General features: G+C 43.2%; 1 long non-coding RNA gene across 3 annotated transcripts in view; it reads left to right on the top strand.

Moving 5' to 3' along the window:
• The first annotated feature begins 1,291 nt into the window (after positions 1-1,291).
• LOC115660067 overlaps positions 1,292-19,472 on the top strand; it is a 77,127-nt gene continuing 58,946 nt past the window's right edge. For 2 of the 3 annotated variants that reach the window (XR_004002726.1, XR_004002724.1), the window contains exons 1-2: positions 1,292-1,648; positions 9,228-9,306. This is a non-coding gene — a long non-coding RNA (uncharacterized LOC115660067). Of the gene's footprint in view, positions 1,649-8,235; positions 8,328-9,227; positions 9,307-19,472 lie in introns of all 3 variants that reach the window. The other variant, XR_004002725.1, reaches the window with a different exon arrangement.

Below are 19,472 nucleotides of genomic sequence, written 5' to 3'. Positions count from 1 at the left end.
GGCTATGGGGGTATTACTGAAACACATGGAATTGTATTGTTCTGTCATATCAGACCATGCCTGATACCCACCAGCACAGCTAGGACTGTTGGTGATGCTCCATGGGATCATGGACCTATGAATTCTATCTAGTAAACTACAAAATGTCTGCAATTTAAAAGCCTTTATTAGCCCTGCATGCAATGGAAAACATACAAATACATTCAAACTACTTTTCCTGCAATATACACACACCCCTTTCACTCTCTCAACCCAAAAGTTACTCATCAGCACATACTTTGGGCCAGATATTATCCCAGGCTAAGGCCCCAGTACTCCAGGTGCATGAAGGAGACTGAAAGCACAAGTATAACACCTGGCCCAATTCTATTATGTAACTGTAACTCTTTTATTTATGGAATTATTTCTGTAACCTCCTTTATTCAAACACTTTACCACCATTACAACACTGGTAAACATTAGAGAAAAAAGAAAAACAGAACAATGTGATTGGCTTCATCTCCAATTGATGGGTCAGTGGTAGGATTTTCAGAAGCCCCAACACGTCTCAGCTGTCAGCAACCAAAATGTTGTTTTGTTTTAACGAAATGAACAATTTTAAGGAAAACAAAAATCATCAAACAATTTTGCAAAGAAAAAAAATCCTGAGAAACTCAAGTTTGTCAGTTTAAGGACACTCCGCGAGTTGATCAAAGCGAACAGCAATAAGACAAAGATATAAAGTTTCCAGGCCACGATCAAGAGAAATAAGAGTAGGAACTAAATGCTTGGGGGCAGGAGGAGGCACATTTTTTTAAATAGTGCAGGTGATTAATCAACGGAACAAACCGCCAAGGGAAGTGATGGATCACTTGATGGCCTCAAATGAAGAGTGGATGCATTTCTGGAAGGTGTGTGTAGCGGTGCAGATGGCCCACTCCAGCAGGGGGTGGGGCAGAAGCAGCCAGGGAGGCTGTGGAAAGCTGCAGCTAATTAAGGCGAGACTTATTTGGAGCCAGATAAGCGGCAGCCGAGCTATAAGGAGCTGCCCAGCAGAGCAGAGGGGAGTCTCTCCCTGATGAGCAAGGGAGGAGGACTGGCTCCCAGGGATAGCATCTGAGATACAGCAGTGCTGGGCAGGCTCAGGGGAGCGGAGGGTGAGCTCTGCCTTGTTATCTGCTAGGCTGCAGACCCTCGCTAGAAAGGGCCAAGAAGGGGCAAGGGCCAAGGGGAAGTGGCCCAGGGACGATAGGCAGACAAGGGGAGAGAAGAAGGGCAGAGAGGCTGCCACTAGAGGGTTCCTGGGTCAGGACCCAGAGTAGCGTGTGGGCTTGGGTCTCCCCCCCACACCCTCCCCCTTGCACTGCACCTGGCTGCAGAGGAGCATGGCCAATACAGCCTGCAACTTGCCCCTGAAGTGAGGGGCTAGACTTTAGGCTGTGGTTGGCCCCTGCAGCGGGTGCAAGCTGAAGGACTGCTGTGACTCCCAGAAAGGGGGTGAGAAAGAAGTAGTGGGCACTGCCGGAGGACAGTGTCCTGAAGAGGACATGGCTGAGCGGAGGAGCAACAGTGGAGTAGAACAAATAATGGGCAAGACATCACCCACAGAGGGTGCTCCGGAGCTGGACTGAACTAAATCCCCGAGCAACCAGCAGAAGGTGCTGCGGTGGTGAGTCCTGACCCGTTACAGTGTGCTTTCAACAAAACACAAGTTATTGGGCTCAGTGCAAGGGTAACTGATGAAATTCTCTGGCCTGTTATGCTGGTGATCTATGGTCCCTCTGACCTTAAGATCCATGAAAAAAATTACAAGAGTCACAGAGAAAAAGAAGAGAAGTTGGGGAGGGGGGAGAAAAGAGACAGTTTTTTTCATGTGATAAAGCATTTATGGCACTGTTCACTTGATTTAAGGTACAACAGAGCCTTCTTTTTCGTATACAGATCTGATCAACTCTACCATTGAAGTTCATATGTGACATATAACTTAATTGTAATTTTTAAATTCCAGCATTTTACCTTAAATGGAAAAGTCTTTTTTAAAAAAATAATAAAAAAAACTCTGCCTATGATATGTTTACATTTGAACTTATAATTGTGTGAGTTAACACGATGCTCATATATTGCTAAAAGTTCTAGTGTTGACACGACAGAAACATCAATCTCCCGTCCACGGTAAAGTTTACAACCATTTTATTCCACATGAAGAAGTCGAGTGTCAGCATGTCCATAGTTAATATGGGTTGGGATGTCCCTTTTCCTCACAACAAAGAGTCACTCATAGCTGTCAGCATTAAAATGGTGGGGGGGTGTTTACCAGGCAGGTTTTCAGATGGGGGAAATTTTAGCTGATAATTGGTGAAGGATTGAAGGAGTAACCACAAGAGCCACATGTGTGTTTTATTATTAAATGGGATGGAAGCTTGTTCCCATTGAAATGACTGTTTGTGTATACACACGTTATGCATGGCTACATAACAAAACGTGCATTACTCTTTGTATCAGGCCTCCTACACTACAATCCCCTTGAAAGGAGACATTTAAGAATGTGTGTGGGAGCCAGAGCCTGATGCATGTCTGAGCAGATGCACCATACCAAAGCTCCAAGCTCATTGGTGCCATTTACTGACACGTTCAATGAACCAGGACTCACCCCTAATTTAACTCCCTTGAAGACAAGGGGGTGAAGTCAATTATGAATGTGGCTCAACTAATTCGGGTCAGTTATACAACAAGTGGCTTGAGGGCCTGATTTGGGGACTGCTCCCATTAAAGTCAATGCGAACTTTGCTATCGACTCTGGAGGGATCTTCCCACCCAAGGCAGCCACCACTGTGGCCTAGTACACAGAGCACTGGGCTGGGAATCAGAAGAACTGAGTTCTGTTTCATGGCTCTGCTGCTGAGTGACCATGGGCAAGTCATTCAGCCACTCTGTGCCTTAGTTTCTCCATATTTAAAAATGGAAATAATGATATTGGTCTCCTCTGTAATCCGCTAAGGTAAATTGCCATATAAAAACATTGTTGTCCAAGAACCCCAAAATTAAGAGGGAAAAGAAAGCCAAGTCTAAACTGAAATGACAGCCAGAACTTCCCACCATAGCTCTGTGCTTCACTGAGAAGTTGTTTGCTTCCTTTCTGCTCAGGCACAAATGATGAGAGAGCAATCCAGGACTTGGTAAATAAAATTCTCCTGGTGATTGTGGAAACTGTTGGCAAGCACAAAACTAGACAGGTTAACAATCCTCTGCCTGAGATGGTGGCTAGATTAGAAAGCATGTTGGCACACTTAACCTTCATGGACAGCCAGATGGAGAAATGAGCTGAGATGTCTAGTTGGCAGCCGGTAGCAAGCGGAGAGCCCCAGGGGTTGGTCCTGGGGCTGGTTTTGTTCAACATCCTCATTAATGATCTGGAGGATGGCGTGGACTGCACCATCAGCAAGTTCACAGATGACGCTAAACTGGGGGGAGAGGTAGATATGCTGGAGGATAGGTATAGGGTCCAGAGTGACCTAGACAAATTGGAGGATTAGGCCAAAAGAAATCTGATGAGGTTCCACAAGAACAAGTGCAGAGTCCTGCACTTAGGATGGAAAAATCCCATGCACTGCTACAGGCTGGGGACCCGCTGGCTAAGCGGCAGTTCTGCAGAAAAGAACCTGGGGATTACAGTGGACAAGAAGCTGGATATGAGTCAACAGTGTGCCCTTGTTGCCAAGAAGGCTAACGGCATATTGGGCATTCCCAGCAGATCGAGGGAAGTGATGATTCCCCTCTATTCGGCAGTGCTGAGGCCACATCTGGAGTACTGTGTCCAGTTTTGGGACCCCCACTACAGAAAGGATGTGGACAAATTGGAGAGAGTCCAATGGATGACAACGAAAATGATTAGGGGGCTGGAGCACATGACTTATGAGGAGAGGCTGAGGGAACTGAGCTTATTTAGTTTGAAGAAGAGAAGATTGAGAGGGGCTATCAAATCTTCAACTACCTGCAGGGGGGTTCCAAAGAGAATAGAGCTATGCTGTTCTCAGTAGTGGCAGATGACAGAACAAGGAGCAGTGATCTCAAGTTGCAGTGGTGGAGGTCTAGGTTGGATATTAGGAAAAACTATGTCACTAGGAGGGTGTTGAAGCACTGGAATGGGTTACCTAAGGAGGTGGTGGAATTTCCATCCTTAGAGATTTTTAACGCCCAGCTTGACAAAGCCCTGGCTGGGATGATTTAGTTGGGGTTGGTCCTGCTTTGAGCAGGGGGTTGGATTAGATGACCTCCAGAGGTCCCTTCCAACCCTAATCTTCTATGATTCTATGAAAAGTGCAAGCTAAAGAGAGAGAAACCTTTCAGAGAGAAAAAAATAGGTTGGTCTGAACCACATCAAAATAAGAACCACCGATGAATCAGATTCTGACAGACAGTGTTTGGATACTTAGTATATCTGCCATAGAGGGCTCCAAACCAATTACATCCATTAAAAAAATTGCCCTTTGAAGTCTTCAATGCAAATCTCAGGAGGATCTTACTTAAATGCTATCTTATCCACTTTGGAGGACAAAAACTCTGAATTTTAAAGAGGGAGGTAGAAGGCCCTTTGCATTTTTCTGGCTGATTGATCTTTAAAAATGCACCCATTAGAATGTCTCCAGGCTCATGGCTATCGGTTATCAAAAGCCATTATCTGACATTTACGCCAGAGACAGATTTTTGCAAGCTGCTAAACAAAAACAAAACAGTAAATCTGATGGCTCCCAGCTATTGGACACCCTTACATGTGGTAGAAAAAAAGCACTGAACACTGAAAAGAGAACATGCAGGACACCGTTCTACAGTATTTTCCATCAAGCTGTGAGGTCTCCGCAAGAATAAGTAATGTGCTCTATGGAAAATATCAGCTATAAGTTTGGGTTTAAAAAGAGGACCAGAAAGTGGATGTGTCATAAACAGATGGTTAAGGGTTAATGTCTCTTTTACCTATCAAGGGTTAACTAGCAGTAAACCTGGAACACCTGACCAGAGGACCAATCAGGAGACAAGATACTTTCAAATCTCGGTGAAGGGAAGCCTTTGTTTGTGCTTCTTGGGTACTTTTTGTGTGTGTTCTCTCTGGGTTCTGAGAGGGGCCAGACATGTAAGCAGATTCCTCCAATCTTTCTGAAAAAAATCTCTTCTGTTCAAATTAGTAAGTAACAGTTAGAAAGGCGGTTTAGTCTTTTTTGTTCGTTTTCTTTATTTGCAAATGTGTATTTTGCTGGAAGGATTGTATTTGTGCTGGGGGGGAGGACTCTCCCTAGTGTCTATAAGCTGAAAGACCCTGTAACATTTTCCAACTTGATTTTACAGAGACAATTTTTACTTTTTCTTTCTTTTATTAAAAGCTTTTCTTTTTAAAAGACCTGATTGATTTTTTTCCCCTTGTTAAGGCTCAAGGGAATTGAGTCTAAACTCACCAGGGAGTGGTGGGGGAAAGGAGGAGGGGGAAGGCGAATTTCCATTTGTTTTAGATTCACGGAGCTTGAATCTGTCTATCTCTCCAGGATAGCCCAGGGAGGGAAAGCCTGGGAGAGGACACGGGGGGAAGGGTTTATTTTCCCTTGTGTTAAGATTCAAGGAATCTGGATCTTGTTTCACCAGTGAGTTGGTGAAGCCTCTCCAGACAATCCAGGGAGGGAAAGTCTAAGAGGAGGAAAGGGGAGGGGTATAGTCAGTTCCTCCTTGTTTTAAGATCCAGGGGGTCTGGGTCTTGGGGTCTCCTGGGAAGGTTTTTGGGGGACCAGAGTGTACCAGGCACTGCATGTCCTGGTTGGTGGCAGCCCTATCAGATCTAAGATAGTAATTAAGCTTAGAGGAATTCATGCTGGTACCCCATCTTTTGGATGCTAAGGTTCAGAGTGGGGGTTCATACCATGACAGGATGAATTTAAAAAAGAAGGACCTGGTGCTATTTTGGGGAGAAGAAGAGACATTAGAAACAGCTGGTGTATAAACAACTTACTAGACTCAGGATTATACTGCTATACGCTATGATGTTGTCATGTTTGTACAGCACCTTGCACAACACGGTGCCAGTTCATGTCTGGGTCTTGCATGCACAACCACAATGCAAACAATAATAAAAATACACTGCAGGCTCTAATATCACTGGTCTACAATTTTTGAGAAGTCATCTGCTTCAGAGATAAAATGTGCTATTTATTATGTATTTTGATTTGCTGAATTCAAATATGACAATTAAAACAACTGATCGGCTACTGTTTCTAAGATATTTAAGTTTTTACATTTTATGTCTATGTCTATTGTGTAGATAGTAGAGTTTTAATCATAAATTGTAAACCTAGGTCTTTTCATGTGTTTATGGTTGCTTTACATGATAATATTTCACCTGTCCTGTTTATGTAACACTTTAAAAATCAGCAGGGTTATATAAATAAAATTTATTATGAAACAAAAGGCAAAAAACTATTATGTACATAGTTTAGTCCTATTCAGTGTCTACTCGGCGCTTCTTGGCTTGTCTCTTGTATTCATTAAATGGAGCATCTCTTGTCACTGTCCAGCAATAGTCTGCAAGCATTGATGGGCTCCATTTGCCCTGATAGCCTGCCAGGAGATTCCACTGCTGTAGTCTGGAGCCCAACAGCTCTGCCTTACTCTTGGGTAGTTCCAAATCCCTGACAAGGTCATTCAGTTCACCTTGTGTTATGAGGTGTGGTTCAGAGGAGGAGGATGGGAGAAAATATGGGTCCTGTGACATTGATGGTCGAGGACCAGAAGTTTCATCCTCTTCCTCTTCCTTGTCTGACTCAAGTGAGAATGATTCTGGTGCATCAGGAACCGGCAATCCTTCTCCGTGGGGTACTGGACGTATAGCTGATGGAATGTTTGGATAATGCACAGTCCACTTTTTCTTCTTTGACATACCTTTCCCAACTGGAGGCACCATGCAGAAGTAACAATTACTGGTATGATCTGTTGGCTTTCACCAAATCATTGGCACTGCAAAAGGCATAGATTTCCTTTTCCTGTTCAACCACTGGCGAAGATTTGTTGCACAAGTGTTGCAGCATATGTGTGGGGCCCACCTCTTGTCCTGATCTCCAATTTTGCAGCCAAAAGAAAGGTGATAGGCTTTCTTAACCATAGTGGTTATACTGCGCTTTTGTGATGCAAAAGTCACTTCACCACAAACATAGCAGAAGTTATCTGCACTGTTCACACACGAAGTACGAGGCATCTCTGCTCACTTTGGCTAAACAGAAATGTGTCCCTTTGCAAAATCAAACACTGACAAATAAGAGAGCATGACACTGTATGATTTCTAGAGCTGATATAGGGCAATTTGTTCAGCAGAGTGATGCAAGCTTCATTATGATTGCATCATCCATGACTTCTAGGAACAACATGATGCAATTCATATCATGTATGATGCAATACCAGCTTCAGATTGCATCATTCATTGTTTTGCCTAAAAAGCAAGTACTGTCCAAACCCAGTCATAGATTTATTCATAGATCCAGTCCAAGATGTATTTTAGTCATTTCTGGTTTAAATTGAGATCCCTTCCCTTTATAACTCACTTATCCTCCGCCATTCCCAAGTCAAGGGTCGTCTGTACTGACCCAATAGCATATCTTGAAAACTAGAGCCAATCAACAATTTTAAGCATCATTTTCGTTCTCAGTGACCCAGGATTGTAAAGTTGGACTACATTTATTTCAGAAGCATTTTGGCTGTAGAGCAGTGTATTGTATCGGAATTGGGTACTATCCCTTTAAATAGTTTGAGCCCTTTAGTGTCGCCAGCTTCAATTACGGAAGCCACAAGGACCTAAGAGAGCAGCCTATATATATGTCCTTCATAGATTCCAAGGCCAGAAGGGACCATTCTGATCAGCTAGTCTGACCTCCTGCATAACACAGGCCAGAGAACTGCCCAAAATAATTCCTAGAGCAGAACTTTCAGAAAAACATCCATTATTCATTTTAGAATGGTCAGTGATGGAGAATCCACCGCAACCCTTGGCAAATTGTTTCAATGGTTAATTGCTCTGATAGTTAAGAATTTATGCCCTAGTTCCAGTCTGAATTTGTCTGACTTAAACTTCCAGTCATTGGATCATGTTATACCTTTCTCTGCTAGACGAAAAGCCCATTGTCCCCATGTAGCTACTTACACACTGTAATCAACTCAGGCCTGGTATGTTTGTTAGTAAACATTGTTATTTGGAACCCAATTACATCATATTCTTGATGTTTGTAGCGTGCAAATACAGCAAGGCTCAATCCTGTCAATGGTACTGGGTGCTGCACTGCCTACCAAGTGGTCCCATTGAATGAGACCTGCTCATTGTGGTAAGCATTACATTCAGTACAAGTGTCTGAAAATTGGGTGCTTTGCTTGTTTCATTAGGGAAGAACAAATCTTTTGAACGATCAGAGAGGTACTGACTACTGTCCTAAATAATAGTAATCCCCAGCTCTTACCTTGTGCTATTCACCAGAAGACCTCAAAGCACTTTACCACAGGAGGTCAGCATCAATACCCCATTTTACAGATGGGAGACCAGAGGCATAGAGAGGAGAGGTGACTGGCCCAACGTCATCCAGCAAGCCAGTGGCAGAGCCAGAAATAGAACCCATGTGTGAGTCCTAGGCTTGTGCTCTATCCACTAGGCCCACTGAATTAATTTAAGAACCTATATCTATAGAGTTAACCAATTCCGTGCATATGTACTCCTCCAAGGGTCAGCTGACACAAGGGTGTAAGAATTTCTCTTAGCTATTGGTACACTCTCAGTTGTGAATGTTTATATAAGCCGATGCAACGTACCCGGAGGGAAATAGAAGTTCAGTTCAGATAGAGCTAGGTTGTGGGGGGGTTTTAAAGACAAAGTTAATATTTTAGACAGGAGACATTTAAGAAAATCTTTAGAGTTGCCAATTAAATATCTGTATTTGGTATCTGATATGTATTAGAACAATATTCTGTTTCCAGGAGCAACTCATATCCCTCAAAGCCTTCTCCCAAAAAACCAAAACCCGCTTCACTCAGTCTTGTCCAATGACCTCACTGATGACTAAGGAGGGTCTTGTGATTAAAGGAATGGACTGGAACAGTGGCGATATGGATTCAGTTTAGTTCCTCTTTCTGCCACAGGCCTTCTGTGTGATTTCTGTCTCTTCTGTCTGCTTCAGCTCCCCGTCTGTAAAATGGGAACAATAATACCGCTCCTTTCTTTGTCTTCTATTTAGATGGCCGTGCTTTGGAGCAGGGAACATTTGTACAGTGTCAGCTCAACTGGGGACTCTAGGCATTATCGTACTACATATAGTAAGAATATGCCCTTGCCTTGTTCTATACTATATCAGGGTGGGTTAAATTTAAAGTTCTTCAGGAGACACACCATATCTTTTAGCTTGTTTGTAAAGTTGTGGGTACACAAATGGTGCTCTCTAATCCTATTTTATTAATATTTATCATTAACAATACCTTTACTGTTGTTCTGTCAGGCACTAGATTTTGTCTCTGTTTGTAATGTAAATGTTCTCTCCTATAGTTCTGAAAGGTTTTGTCTGAATGACCCTTAAAACAGTCACTTGTTGGAAGGATGCAATGAGGACCTTAGCTTTTAAAATTCTTGTTTTAGCTAACAGGCTGCTCATGCAATAGCCAGCCTATTGTTTATTTCATAGTTTAGGTCTGGAAGAAATCTTGATGTTTAGTGGGCCATTGTGATTCAGTCAATTGTTCCCACGTGGCTTTGTGGACGTGCTTTCAATAGATCATCAGTTTTTAATAGAAACAGTATTGCTGCCTCCATATTACCTGCTGAAACTCCATGAACTTGGCAGAGAGGGATTGACTGCACTGACTGTATAATATGGGTGTAGGGCAGAGATGTGCCATGCATCCTTCCCTTCTGCTCCAAACTTGTCTGCTAAATTGATTGTGTTTGCTTCTCTTAGGGTATGTCTACAGTGCAATCAGAAGTGTGATTTCAGCATGTGTATATAGATCAAAGCAAGCTTGGGTGTATCTACCTTGAATGGCACAGCAGAATGGGCTGTCCAATCCTGCTTGGGACCCTGGGTACCTATTCGACTGGCTGGTCCATGCTGCCGCAGCTTCACTGCTATTGCTCTTTGAACTAGCTAGCTCAGTATGTCTACACAGGCTGCAGTTACAGCTCTAACTGCAGCGCAGCCGTACCTTTAGGGTCAAATTCTGCCCTTGGATACATATGCACAGCTTTCACTAGGAACTTGGCACACAGAGAACAGCTGCAAATCCTGGTCCTTTGCATAGAGTTAATAAATAAGCTCTGCACTAGGGAGTCTTGTAAGGGGATTAATCTGCTCCGATATGCGCCACACAGCACAAGCACAGCTTCTCTGTGTGTTCTCACAGGAAGGTTTTGACACCATCAGTTTGAATTTCAAGCCAGGCACCCAGGGGAAAGGTGGAAAGCTAATCTCTTCACCTAGGTTGGAGCAGATACCACTATGGTACTGAGTTCTTTATGGAATTACAATCAGTATGACAGAGAATTAGATCAAATTGGTTGAAATGGGACATTACCAGTTAAAAAAAAACATTTAAGCTGTTCTCAGTGCTGAGTCTTCACAAAAGCTTCCAATGTCTGGTTTTCTCTGCGTTTTGTGTCACTGTTGAAGACACGGACGTGTAGCATATTCCCTGAAGTTAATCTGAATTATGCCACAAAACAGATGTGCTCCCTGGTGCACAAACAACTTTCTTGTTTTAATTTCAAAGCAGCTGCCACCGCATCAGATCCGATCCTATTAATAAACACAGTGTTGGCTGACATGACATAATGAGTTAAGACACGATCATATATCATCGAGGGTCACGGTGGTAACTCTAATCAAGTTAGGAAGCACAATACCGCTGCTCTATCCAGGAGCAGACTTGATGGGGAATTAGGGATATTGTCTTGAGAATACAAAGCATTCTTTAAGGGTGAGATTCCCTCCCAGCGCAGAGGGCCAGCATGAGGCCTATGCACCACTGAAGACCTCGAAATTAAGAGGTGCACAGGAATGGGGGTGGAATTAATTGGGGCCCAGCAAGGAATTTTCCCTTTGGGACAGATTCCCAGCTTGTATAAAACAGCCTGGCTTTATTCATAGATTCTAAAGCCAGAAGGCACCACTGTGGTCAACTAGTCTGGCCTCCCATGTAACACGAGCCGTAGATTTCACCCACTAATTCCTGCATCAAATTTAATGACTTGTGGTCTAGTCCAACCACATCTCTTAGAGACAGATGCTGAATCCTGATTTAGAGATTTCAAGTGATGAATAGTTTACCACATCTCCCGGTGAGCTATTCCAAGGGTTAATTACGTTCTCTGTTAAAAATTTGCATTTTATATCCATTTTACATTTTTCTGACAAACTTCTAGCCATTGGAAGTTGTTATGCCTTTTTCTGCTAGATTAAAGAGCCTCTATTATCAACTCTTTTCTCCCTATGTAGGTACTTATAGAGTGATCAAAGTAACATCTGAACTTTCTTTTAGGCAAGTTACCACAAATAAGAGTTCCTTCAGGCTTCTCATAAGATATACCATCCAAACATGGAGCATCCTTGTGGCTCTTTTCCAAGCCCGTTTTAATTTTGAGAGATCCTTTCTGAAATGCAAACACCAGACCTGAGTACTGTCTTCCAATAATGGTATCACCTGTGCTGCATGCAAAGTTAATTTTACCTCTCTCCCTACTCTGATTTACTCCTGCTGAATAGCAGGGTCATTGTGGTGTTGCACAGAGGTAGTCATTGTATCACATACCCCCAAAAAGTCATTTTTATGGGATTCCCTAATTGTGGAGAAACACACTTAGAATGGATAGCAAAAACTTTTTACTGAAGACAAAATATATTAGTAAATTAAATCATGTCATGAAAGTTTGCATCCCCACACTCTAGGGAAGAGACAATTTTTAGACAAAGTATTTGGCAAATATTTACAAATAATGAACACATTAAAGGAAAATCAGGATGGGCTGAATGAATAATGAATATTAGTCCTGAACAGATCAGGCAGGCTCTACTGTTTATTATTAATTCATTTAAACTTATTGGCGGATGTAGGCACTGCACAATTGGTGTAAACATAAAGAAGTCAGATAAACATCCCACAGAATTTACTCTTTACCCACCGGAATAAACTACTTCTCCCTCCACTTCAAAACCTCAGTTCAGCCTGCCTGGGAAAATATCACCACGTGCCCAAAAGGCTGCTCCATCTAGGCTTTGCTAGACCAACAGAAAGTGGAATCCACAGTCAATGGTCCTTCAAGAAGAAGGCCCTGCCATTTGTCCCCTTCTGTTTAAATCTCCTCGGTTCAGCAAGGTTCTCAAGCACATGCCTGAGTTGAAGCTTTAGGCAGGCACCTGCTTAAACACCTTGATGAATCCAGCCCTAAACTAAGGGAGACAATAACTCTAGAACCTCAGCTGATCACAGTTAATGCAGTGTTGCACAAGGGACCCAGACCACTTAGTGCTTTATAGATAAAGAAAAAATACCTGGGATGCTAGTTGAGAAGATGAGAGACTCATAGACTTTAAGGTCAGAAGGGACCATTATGATCATCTAGTCCGACCTCTGCACAATGCTGGCCACAGAATCTCATCCACCCACTCCTGTAACAAACCCCTAACCTATCTCTGAGTTATTGAAGTCCTTAAATTGTGGGTTGAAGACCTCAAGGTGCAGAGAATCTTCCAGCAAGAGACCTGTGCTCCATGCTTCAGAGGAAGGCGAAAAACCTCCAGGGCCTCTGCCAATCTGCCCTAGAGGAAAGTTCCTTCCTGACCCCAAATATGGTGATCAGCTAAACCCTTAGCGTGTGGGCAAGACTCATCAGCCAGCACCCAGGAAAGAATTCTCTGTAGTAACTCAGATCCCACAAGATCTAACATCCCATCACAGACCACGGGGCATACTTACCTGCCCTTGGAAGACTCTTCCCTGCTTTTTTTTCATTTTATTTTATTTTATTTTATTTTGATGCTCACTGGCCTATACCAGCAAATATTTGTGAGCCCAGATGATGACACTTGGATGTCTAACTCTGATTTGTAGACACATTGTGTCAGCCTCACTTGGCATGAGTGAGCTCCAGCAGCCGCGGATGAGGGAAGAGACAAGCTGTGTAAAAACAGATGCTAGAAATAATTGTGTCAGCATCAATGGCTAAGAATGTGTGGAAGCAGACAGGGAGGAAACAACAAATAGAAGGAGCATATTGTGTATATGTGGCACATTATTTTCAGGGCTTGTTCCTGAAAATAACCAATCAAAAGTGCATGATTGGATGTAGAAAGGAAGATGCATGTGCCAGTATGGGGTTAAATTTGTATATAAAGTAATCAATATTTTTATTCTTTGGATTTGTGGTATATCCTGTACCCACTCTGTGTGGTCCTAGTGCATGCCAGTTAAAATACCTGAATGACAAATCTGGATTTGAGCCGAGTTCTTGGGAGCCGAGGTGTCTAGAGAAATCCCAACACTGGTTCTTGGCTATCTAACAATTACATTGCAACAGTGTGTTTTGGGCATGACAGGTCAGTGTTGAAACGTAGGCCCAACAGGCAACATTTTCAAAGGCACTTACTATATGAATGGGATTTTCAAAAACTGGCTTAACTCTGCTCCCATTAAAGTCAATGGCAGTCACCTTTGGCTTCAGTGGGAGCAGCATTAGACCAGTGCTGAGCAGTGTGAGCACTTTCGATAATCCCAGCCTATATTTCCGAATCCAGGTCAAATCACACTGAGGTATTGATTTTTTTTTTAAATCATTGACAGGATCTTTCTTTCTTCCTCTCCATCAAAGTACTGTATTTTCCCCACAATTTAACTAGCTTGATCATTCAAAAATGTTCGACAGCCAACGAAAATATTTCAGCTGCTTTGGTTGAGAGAACCAAAAACTGTATATGGCATTGCATGTGCTTTTCATGAACTGTTGTGGTTTCTGGAATCACTTAGCATTCCATTTCCTTTACAGGAAATATTAAGAACAATACAGACTCCCTCCTTTGGCTAAGTGAACGTTATAAAAGTGCTCTCAAAACTAGACAGTCCCTGCATTTCTTCTATTAATGCCTCAATAATCAATCGATCGCCCTGCCTGTAGTGACACATAAGGGTCATTTCAATATTGCCCTTATGTATTGTGTTGGCTAAGCCATCGAAAACCAGCGTAATATCTGCGTGTACCAATCTGATGGCTGGATGACCTTATCCAGGCAAACAGGCCTGTAAATGTGTAGCTTTCCTAGAAGCTGGGAGTTACCTTATATTAAAAGACTCGTTAAAAAAAGCAAGAAGCAGGTGCTCATAATACAAACTCACGTTGCTTAGGTTTGTTTGAATTGGTTCATCATTTTCAGCAAGTTACTACACATGCAGATGAAACACTTGATTGCTTAACCAACATCATAAGTGGGTTCAGTTGTAGGAAGACCCCCTTCTGAATCTATTTCTCAATCCATCTGCTTGCTTATGGACAGCATTACCAAGAGAAATGTAAGCATTAATGTTTTTAATGGGCGAGCCAGGAAAGTCAGCTGGGAGCTGATTTTCAAGACACATCCAATTATCCCTTAAAAGCATTTTAATTTACAGCTGTTTTTGTTCTTCAGTACCTGGCATCTAATTTATGGAGTAATGTTTCTTTAAAATGGCCATTAAACTGCACAAGTAACAATGGAAGGTTAAGAAGGTTAGGCATTACAGCAAGATTAGTTTTATCAGATGACCTGAAGCAGAGGTTATATTAAAAAATGCCTTAATTAAAACAGGTCAGAACCAGTCTAAACTCTCAACCTCCAGTTCTATTCACTAATTGGAAAGCTGATGCATACCAGAGGAGACAGACGATTTTTATCTATATAACATCACATGAAGAGATGTTACTTTGTCAGCACTGCTCCTGATACTCCGCCTGAGGAATGAGCATATGTCATTCAGGATTTCACCCTTTTCTTTTGTGTTTTAATCCACTTCTAATGATTCTCAAAAAATTAACAGACTGAAGGCATTGAAAAGAAGCCTATATCCTTCCATACTAATCCAAATCTTTCTGTCCCAGGTTTGCTCAGTGTTATGACTGTGGCAAAAAAGATAAAGAAACCAAAGCCAATAATTTGTCCTTAACTTGTCCCAGTGCTCTAGGAGGCAAATTCAGTTGTCTGCTGCATCTCTTTTGAGTCTGGATAGCTTGTGTTCAGTTCAGTCTTCCAAAGTCGCCTCCGATTTACAGGCCTCAGTCCAGCACTGCACTCAGCCGCAAGCTTAACTTTCAGCAAGTTAAGAATTCCATTGAGTTGGAGAGCTCGGATGTGCTCCCAGTGTGACACTGTGGCCAAAAGGGCTAATGTGATTCTGGGATGAATAAACAGGGGAATCTTCAGTAGGAGTAGAGAGATTATGTTACTTCTGCATTTGGCACCGGTGTGACTGCTGCTGGAACACTGATCTAGTTCTGATGCTCATGTTTCAAGAAAAATGGTGATAACATTGAAGAGGATTCAGCAAAGAGCCATGATTAAAGGATTAGAAAACATGCCTTACAGTGACAGAATCAAGGAGCTCCATCTAGTCAGCTTAACAATCAGAAGGTGAAGAGGTGACTTGATTAGAGCATAGAAGTATCTACATGGGGACAAATGTTTAATAATTGGCTCTTCAATCTAGCAGATAAAGGTATAACATGATCCGGTGGCTGGAAGTTGAAGCTAGACAAATTGTGCATGGAAGGAAGGTGTACGTTCTTAACAGTGAGAGTAATTAACCATTGGACCAACTTGCCAAGAGGGATGGTGGCATGTCCATCACTGACCATTTCAAATCAAGAACAGAGGTTCTTCTCGATGATATGCTCTAGGGTTATCTTGGGGAAGGCCTGGGGCCTGTGTTATACAGGAAGGCAGACTAGTTGAGCACTCTAGCTCCTCTGGCCTGGGAATTCATTAGTGAAACATGTGCCTACATGTTTTTTGGCAGGTTTGGGGCCAGAGCACCCAGAAGCTTTTCTTTGCTTTTCCAATGTCCAATTCAGGAGAATCCTTGCTCTGAGGTAACTTAGTGCTTGTCAGGATCTGTATTTTCCTCAGGAGTATCTCCTCGCATTGCCGCTCATCAGCAAACTGGGTGCAGGACATAGCATCACTCCATAGGCATGGATAACTGCTGCACCATTCTACCAGCATGTACGCTCCCTGCAGTATTTGCTGTATTTCCAAAGGGTGTAATGATGTGTTGGATGCACATTTTTACCCTTATTAATGATCATCTAAAGTGCTTGGCTGCCAGCTTCCACTCCCCTTTGCACCACCCAATAACACAAATATCAAGCTTTTGGTGACGCAAAGTGATCCTTTCAAAATAGAGAGGAGAAATGGTCTAGTGGCTAGGCTGTTAGCCAAGTTTACTTCCTTGCTCCGCCACGGACTTCCTTGTGGGCAAGTCACATAGGGCCAATTTTTTAAAGATATTTAGGAGCCTAGAGATGCAGAGAGGCGCTCAATGGGATTCCCATTGAATCCCTACAATCCAGTCCACTTCAATTATCAAAATGTGTCCTGGATCCTTGCTCCTGTACAGAGGAACCTGGATTTCCCAACTCCAGACCCCATCCTGAAGTAGGGTGACCAGATGTTAAGGGGAAAATATCGGGACTGCCACGGGGGGGCGAGGTGGGGTGGGGTTTCACACTCACCCAGCCGGGAGTTCTGCGGCAATTCGGCGGAGAGTCCTTCATTCGCGGATGGTCTTCGGCGGTATTTCAGCAGCGGGTAATAAACCTTGCCACCAAAGACAGAAGCACCCACTGCCGAAATATCGCCAAAGACCGTCCGTGACTGAAGAACTCTCTGCCGAATTGCCGCCGAAGACCAGGAAACAAAATATCGGGACAAATGGCATCCTGACCATACTCTGGTCGGACACAGGACAAACTCCTCAAAATCAGGATGGTCCCGATTTTATCGGGACGTCTGGTCACCCTATCCTGAAGAGGCCAGACAAACTCTTAGTGAAGGGAATGGAATGCTTCATGCAGCTAAGAGCTGTACACTGACATGAAGCCCAAGGAGCAGTGTGTGGCGTTGAAGGTTTAGGATGAGCCTAAATACAACAATCAGAATCAGCGCCACAGGTACAGTCTGTCAGCAAGTTTTCCAGGCTGAACAGTAACAGCTGTGGTCTGCTTTTTATGTTAAAGGTTTGGGCACAGGAAACCATGCATATGCACCCCTTAAGTAGCTTATAAAAAAAATCCTCCAGCTTTTTCCATTACGGTTTATTATAACACATTGAAAATGCAAATGTCTTGCCTACTTCATTTGTTTATCTTCCTTCTGAATAAAGAGCTACTGCTTAGCAGGTAATCCCCTTTGAAAACCAAATTAGTAATCTGATAGAGGAACCTATACACTGGAGCAGGACTCATGTGGCTCAGACTAGGGTCTTTTCTTGCAAAATGGTTCCAGGCTGTTTTGTTCTGCAAACAGATTGAGTAGCTTGTGCAGTGCAGCAAAAACTGGTCAGAAAAGCCATTACTGTGTATTAGTTCCATTATTCCCTATGCCTGAATTTCTTTATTAAACAGCATTAATCCTGCCTTCATGTTTTGTTACATAAGGCGAACAGAGCTCTTTCCTAATAAGCTTCTGGTCTCCATCTCTCCTTGGTGCTCAGAGCTGCAGTCACCCTGCAGAGCTGTGATAGAGGCTGAAAGAGGAAGATGGCTGATCTCCCAGCATAGATTTTTTTTTTTTTAAATCCATGTTATCATGGGATGCCTGTGTCCTCCTCTTGATCTTCACCTGGTGAAGATTGCTTTGCCCAGGTGGATTCCATCATCCAAGGGTAAAAGCTGTCGGTCAGTACATCCTCTCCTGCCCTGCAACCCCCACTTGATTAGTAGCTGGGAGAGAAGCCTGGAGTTGAAAAGCCAAGGCGTAAGTGGCAGCTCTTCCCCATGTCATCTCTTTCATGCTTGAGTGTGGTCGAGACGTGGACTCTGTCCCAGGACAGGGACTGGCAGCTGAGGTAATTGCTGAACAAAGACATAGGCCTCGGCAGCCCGGCCACACAGCTACAGATGGGGAAGGGCCCACAACTGGGTACCTCTCACTCACTTGCCCTTGCTGAAACTGAGTGCATTGCAACTTGGCTCAAAGGTAATGTTTTATCTGCTCTGAGTTCCAACTTTTCACAGCGTTAGCCCCTGTCTACACTAGAGGTTCTTTGCCAGTATAGCTATACAAAACCAGCAATGTGTTCCTAGCATGGACACCACTTACATGATCAAAGCCTATGTTTTCCCCTGTATAGCTTATTCCGCCACCCCCCAAACCAAACAAGTTTTACCAGTAGACGTGCAGTTTTGCGAGTATAGCAGTATTTACACTAGGAGTGTCTGTCAGCACACTTAGGGTGGTCAGAGATCACTCCCCTGACTGAGAGAGCTGTGTCAACAGATGTGTAGGGCAGACGTAGCTTAGTGAGTCAAGAGAGCATCAAAGAGAACTCCCCTGCGCCTGAAGGAAATAATAATAATACATGGAGATATATCTGTCTCATAGTGCTGGAAGGGATCCTGAAAGGTCATTGAGTCCAGCCCCCTACCTTCAGGGCCAAATATGGATTTTGCCTGAGAACCCTAAGTAGCCCCCTTGAGGATTGAACTCACAGCTCTAGATTTAGCAGGCCAATGGTCAAGCCACTGAGCTATCCTTCCCCTCTTATTATGCTGTACTACTGCATATAGGCTGTAATGCTCTTCTTCCAATTATGCTAAAGAGCCCCTTATGTTGCAAGTAGGGGTATTGGTTATAAGGGCTTAGTAAATGTAAGTAAGGTGGCAGAACCTCACCGTACATGAGTTAAGGCCCCAGAATGAATTGATCAACTATTCCAAGGTCTCTGGTGCAGGGACTGTCTTTGTTGTTATGTGTCTGTAGCGCGACAGGGGCCCCGCTCCCAGTAGGGGCTCTCGGGCACTACTCTAACATACACAGTGATATACCCTGTGAGAATGGAATGCTTTCCTAATCTCTACTTTCTACTGCAGACCTGCTCAAACCTCAAATCAGTATCCAGGAAGTTACACGTGTAACTGCCCACGCATTAAGCTGAGAATACACCACCAGTAAGAATGCCCTTTTATTGATGTTCGCATGACAGTCATTAAACGCTTCATTTGTGGAGAGCCTGTCAAGTCAATAGCATCTTTTAGCGAGGACAACTGGGGAACTAAAGCCTTTCAAGAAGTTTCAAAGAAAAATATTTATAGGCAAATCTTTTTAAATACTATTTGTGCAGATGTTCAGCTCACGTTCCACTTAAAGGGTGGCATGCAAAGGCATGAAAAGAGCAGAGCGGCATAGGCATTCCTCTGCTAGATTTATTACTAGACAGTAACCCTCTTGGCAAGCCGAAGGGATTTTTGTCCC

The sequence above is a fragment of the Gopherus evgoodei genome, chromosome 11 (genome assembly GCF_007399415.2).
Source record: "Gopherus evgoodei ecotype Sinaloan lineage chromosome 11, rGopEvg1_v1.p, whole genome shotgun sequence".
NCBI classification, from domain to species: domain Eukaryota; kingdom Metazoa; phylum Chordata; order Testudines; family Testudinidae; genus Gopherus; species Gopherus evgoodei.
This window is presented reverse-complemented; position numbering and strand designations above follow the sequence as displayed.